Consider the following 6,000-nt stretch of genomic DNA (forward strand, 5'->3'; position numbering starts at 1 on the left):
TTTGATATGATCAGAACTTACCTGATGTTTAAAATTACAATGTGTTTGATTACTTATTTGTCTTTTCTGTGAACAGATGCTCTATTTCTCCAGCTACTTGTATAATTTTTGCAGTTTATATGTCTCACATTGCTATACTAAAATAACTTCACTTGGAGGGATCCTGTCCCATTTTGCCAACTGAGACTTTTGGTTTGGAGGGTGAAACCTGAACACCCCAGTGCCCCCAGCTAGCAGTGGAGGCTCATACCACGAGCTGCCTGTGTCCTATCCTCTCCTCCAGCTTGCTTGGGCATATGGTACAGGTAAGGAAGGAGCCTGCACATCTTGTTTCTGTTTGTGAAGGAAGCACACCCTGCACTTTCCCCGAACATAAATTCAGCCAAAGTGGTATGTCATTAATCAGGTGCAGGATCTGGAAAAATCGTACAGAGACTTTGTGTCTTATATTAAAAACAGCAACTGATGGCTGGTTAGTTTGTTTATTGAAAATGTTTTATTAACACTGTACCTTGCAGAATGTGCAGAATTGGACAAAATAAGATTATTTCTCCATCCACCTCCACCTCAGTTTTTTTGCATATACAATTTGGTTCATGAACTCTAAAAATATATGTGTTGGTGCCATAGCCTACATGGCGTGTAAGTCTGTCAGTTCACGGGGAATGGTAAAGCACACTACAAGGTATTTCCAGACTTAGAAGGCTTCTCACAGGAATCTGAGTCAAAGATTAAACTCAAGCTTCATAAAGCTCACCTAGCTTTCTCTACAAGGCTGTGAAACAGCACTTTGGTTTCTATGTGTTTTGCTCTGGATCAGGTGCTTGTGTTGTGCATGGAGTTGCAGTGGGAAGGCTCACCTGAGCTGGCATCCTCGCTGGTCCAAGTGCTTGGAGAGGAGCCGAGGGAGCAGCCCCCAAAACACACAGACATGCAAGATCTTCCGTTTCTCATGCACTGGTAATTGCCTATTAACATAATGCAAATCAAAGCCCCTTTCCTAATGCTGGAGCCGCAGCACACAAAGATTTTCTTGGTCCATTAAAAAGACAATTTTACTCATGCAGTAATGGAAAACATCAAACTCAAATAGGAAAGTGGGTGCCTCTAAGTATTTCATATTTTACAGGAATATGTTTTAAATGAAATACTGCTTGACAGATAAATTACATTGGCTTTACGTATGTACCCGTCTGATTTAGTGCTACCAGCAGTGCAGATGGTTGGCGACAACTTTGTAGGTGCTTAAACATCTTAGTACATGAATGCAATTTTTGCACTAATGCAAAACACTTGCGGAATGACCCCTCAGATGTAATGTTTTCCATTGAGAGAGGTGATTTGGACTTACAGAGAAAAAAGTTATATACAAATTACTTCAGGTAACCTGTAGCCTTTAAAAAGAAAAGAAATGCAATTATATCTGCTCTCTGCAGCCACAGTTTAATGAAAACTGAAGACTGAAATGGTCTTTCTAAGTTTCAGAACTTACAACAGGTCCCTGCTTATTAACGGAGCAGTTGTACCAGCAATTTGTTTTTGTAATTATGTTCTTTGTGGTCTACAGTTTTCAAATAGTGATGCTAAAAGGACAGCTGGAAATACTGCTAGTTGCTTACCTAATCCCCAGTGAGAATAAAAATAGATAACAGTAAATGAGACTGTATGTGGGAAGCTAAATTAACAGTCAAAGCTGAGATTTTTTTTTAAAGATACAGTATACTTCAATGTATGCATTAAAAGATGGAGATGAAATGTATTAAATATCAGTAGGAATACTCGGCCCTTTGATTACATGAATGAGGAGCAGAGCTCGTTCCTTGGCTTAAAACATCGCAGTCCTGTACAAAGCAAATAATGAGCTTGACCACAAAATTGCTGATATTTCCCATGCAGAATGAGAACACCGAGGTAAATTTGTTGCTTATAGAGCAATGTGAGTTCTCCTTTCTAGGCTTATATTTATTCTCAAAAGCAACTACAGAGAGTCATGTTTAAACTCATTTGAATAGGCTTCAAAGACGGTCACTTTTCCAGCAGCAGCATTTTACCTGGCAGCGGGGAGCTGTGCATGCATCGCGGCGCGAGATTGTGGGACTAAGTCTCGTGGGACATATTTGGTTTTAGAAGAAACTCAGCCAATTCTAGAAAGTCTGGAAATGTATGAATTCCAGCTCCAGGTTCATGTAACCACACAATCAGTCTTTGCTCACACATCCTTCCTTTGGTTTCCTGAGTGCCACGTTCCTCGTTTTAGTTTAATTGCTAGAAGCTGTGACAGCATTTCCTACCAGTATCTAAGTGCCTTCAAGCTTCAGCGTTGAGGGACCCTGTGGATGCACCTTTCCTCCATGCATCTTCCTGTGTCGAGGGACACAGAAGCTTTGAAATTTCACCTTACCAGGGGTTTTACCTGTATTTGGGTAACCAGTTGTTGAGCCAGTCTACTGGCGGGTATCAATCAGCATGTCATTATGCCATTTTGCACTAGCTGAGGATGTAACCTACACTATTCCCTCATGCAAAACAACATCTCGTATCTGTCAGTGCATTGACGCCATGAAGGTAAAAGCATGATGGGGTAGAGAGCTGATATTTGCTGTGGGGAGTGTGCAGGGGCAGCCAGGACTTCCCATAACCGTGCGCAGCTGCAGGCTCACAGCTCACCACAGCAAAACCCTCAGCGCCTGGGAACTTCATTTCCTGACCTTCACTTTCCTCTTGAATATTCCTCACAGGCCTGGGGTGAAGAGCGTGGCTAAAAAATAATAATAAAATAAAAAAATTAAATATCAAAATGCACAAAACAGAGCCAACAGGAAATTCGCACTTGTGGAAAGCAAGAGCCAAGAGAAGCGCTGCGATCACCGCGCCTCCAGCTCGAGGTGCGAGGTTGCACGAGGCGAAACACAGGTCAAGCAGCAGTGAGCTCCTCAGGCCTGGTCCAGAACGGGCTGAAAGCAGAGGGGAGGCTCCCCTTGGTTTAAGAGGTAAAGCGGGAAGCAGAAATACGGCCTAAGTTCTGACACGGTGCCTTCAAGTACATTATTTTCTCAAGGTGTCCAAAAGATCAGTGAGAGCTGTTGCCTTACAGAGTGATTCGCACAATTCTCCAGTGGGCCGGGTACGTGAGGAGTGTGCACAGCGCTGACTTGTTAGCTGCAGCTTTATACCCCAGCTTTCTCTGTCTGAGTGCATCCATCCCTCTCTCTTGATAGCTAATGAACGGTCTGCTAAAATAAATAAGATCCCTCCACTTCCCTAGAGGCAGGGAGGAGAGTGCTTGCTGCTAGTCCATAAAGTTTGGCTGTGTGGGGATGGGGGTCTTTTTTTGTCTTTTTGTATTTTTTTTTCCCTTTTGCTATTGAGGGAGCCAATATGAAGCGCATTAAATTTTCCTTGAGGATTTGGTTTTGCTGTATCTGAGGCCAGGTAAGAGAAGAACAAGAGGAAAGCCACTTGATTTTGTGCCTGGAGCAAAGCTAAGCGGTTCAAGGCCAGAGTAAACACAAAGCAAATGAAAAAAAAAAAAGAGAGAGAGAGAGAGAGGGAAGCATGTGAGAAGAGAGGTCCTGCGATTTAGCACTGAGCAGGCCTTGGAAGAGCCAGAGGCTGGGCTGCCTCCCCCGGGGATGCCTCCCCTGCTGGTGTGCCCCCCTCCCGGCTGTGTCCCCAGCCCAGCTTCATGCATCCCGAGGATGCTCCATCCTGCACCACATCCTTGGTGCCAGCAGTAGCTGGGTGCCTGTGAGCACCTCCGCAAACCTGGCGCCGTTCCACCAGCTCGGTCGGACTCCAGATGGCAGGATGAGGTTTCCTCGGTTTGATCTGTACTACAACAGACTTTTAAACAGGGTTTTGTCGCGACCATTTCCAGCCCTGCGCTGAGCTGTGCTCCTAGGTAGATCACTGCTCAGAAACACTGAAAAAAGCCCCCCCAAACTGTTGAGAATTCAATGTAAATGGCTCGGGGGAGGCTACGAGATGTCTGCATATTTTGGAATTATCTGCTGCTCAAATATCTGAATTGGATACACTGGACATACTCAAAATTTGCTTTGACAAGACATTCTGTATCTAGTTGGACCTACTAGGAGAAGGAGGTAGGACTGCATGACCCCTGGACAACCCTTCCAACAAAATTAGTAAAACCTAAAAACCCATTACTGATAGTCTTAAAAACTGGCTCATGAGACGTGAACTTCAGTCATACACCTACATACATACCCCAGCAGGTATATGCACAGCTATAGATTGTGCACGGCAATATAAAATCCCCAAACGGCAGGCTTATTCTGGATATTCGGTCCACCAAGCTGAACTATTAAGAACACTTTTGGGAAAAGAAAAAAAGTGCAAAAGCTGAAATCACAATCCCATAACAGAGACGGAGCTCGCGCTAAGGAGACAGGGAGCTGCTGACAGGATGCAGTGGCACAGTGTCTTGCTCCATACTAGGGGGCAGACCAAAACTTCTCAGTCCTTTTCATACCATTGTAGGAATAAGTGCAATGTTGTATTTGTTCTAGTAGCAGGACTCTGATGTAAGGAGCTCCATGCAAATTTAAGGGCATGTACACATTCAGATTATTTTGTTTAACAGATACTTACAGCCAACCCAACCTGATCTTGCTTGGTTTTGAGCAGGAGATGGGGCTGCATTTGTCTTCCAGCCTCCAAATCCCCTCCTGGATTGCTATATGCCAGCAGCATTTCACAGTTTTTTTTTGTTTGTTTATATTTTTTTCTGGCTTTCAGCTTTTTCATGAGGTCCCCAAGGCTGCAGGGCAGGAGAGATGCAGGGTTGTGGTGTAGGGTCTCTGTGGACATTTCCAGAGAGTGCTCAGCTAGCAGCTCTCCTGAGACTGAAGGGAACCAGTAGCAGTGCTTGGGAGGTGCCTTCACCTCCTGAGCTTTCCTGCTGATTCTCCTGTCCATCTTCTCCACAGAACACGCTGTCTTAACTCTGAATGTCACCTCCTGCATGCAAGGAAAAGGCAAAAGTCAGGATGGGAAACACCTCCCCACATAACTCAGTCCAGGCCTGACCCTTCATAGAGAAAGTGAGACTTAAAGTCACATGTGGTCCTCATCCACACAAACAAGGTCAGGGACATTATAAAAATCTTTAAAAAGTTGAGCAGCAATGGTCTGTGTGGCTAAACTGTAGAGTAAGCCCCTCTGAGAGTGCTCAGCATCCTCTGCCCCTGGCTGGATCAGGCCCCAGCATGCTGCTCAGCGTATCCCACAGCAAATCCCTTGGTACTGGTGAGTCCTGAACCTGGTTCCAGCGGTGGGGGCCACAACTGCACCCAAATTAAAGCAATTAGATCCACAGGGAGGAGAGAACTGAGGAGCCCCCCAAGGCAGCGCACCTGCTGCCCCCATGGAACTGGCTTGGGAATAGGGACAGGTGCCACAGCCAAGGAAGGCAGGGGGGCTCCCCAGCCTCAGTGGAGTCCCCCCTCCTTCCTTTTCCCATGCAGTAGCAGCATGCCATCTCCCCAAAACGCTGCCTGGCTGGCGAGCGCGACGCCAACATCTGTGTGCCAGCTCTGCAGGGCCGCGTGTGCCGCGCGCGATCCATCTGCAGCAGGCTGCACGTGCCAGGGGCTGTGCTCAGGGGGGCTGGGGAAGGGGGGGCTGCCACACAGGAGGAATCCACTACAGAATTAGAAAAAAAAAAAAAAAAAAGATGTTTTTTCTTGCTACCCTGATATTTTTCCTCTTTGGTTTAAAATTCCCTATTGACTTTAATCAAACTCAGGCGAGATTCACAAGCTTGGTCAATTTAGGGATTTGGGAAGGAGAAAAAAAAAAAAAAAAAAAAGAAAAAAAGGAGGTTTTGCCAAGCAGGTTTTCCCAAGTTCTCATAGCTCCACGTTACATGGCTCGGTGTCTGGAGCAGGCTCCAAGCCTGACTTCCAAACGACCTGGAAGGGGTCCCAAAGCGGTGTGCTGCGGGCACTTCGAGGCCCCCGCTCAGTGGAGAGCTGTGGG

The sequence above is a fragment of the Anas acuta genome, chromosome 7 (genome assembly GCF_963932015.1).
Source record: "Anas acuta chromosome 7, bAnaAcu1.1, whole genome shotgun sequence".
Taxonomy (NCBI): Eukaryota; Metazoa; Chordata; class Aves; order Anseriformes; family Anatidae; genus Anas; species Anas acuta.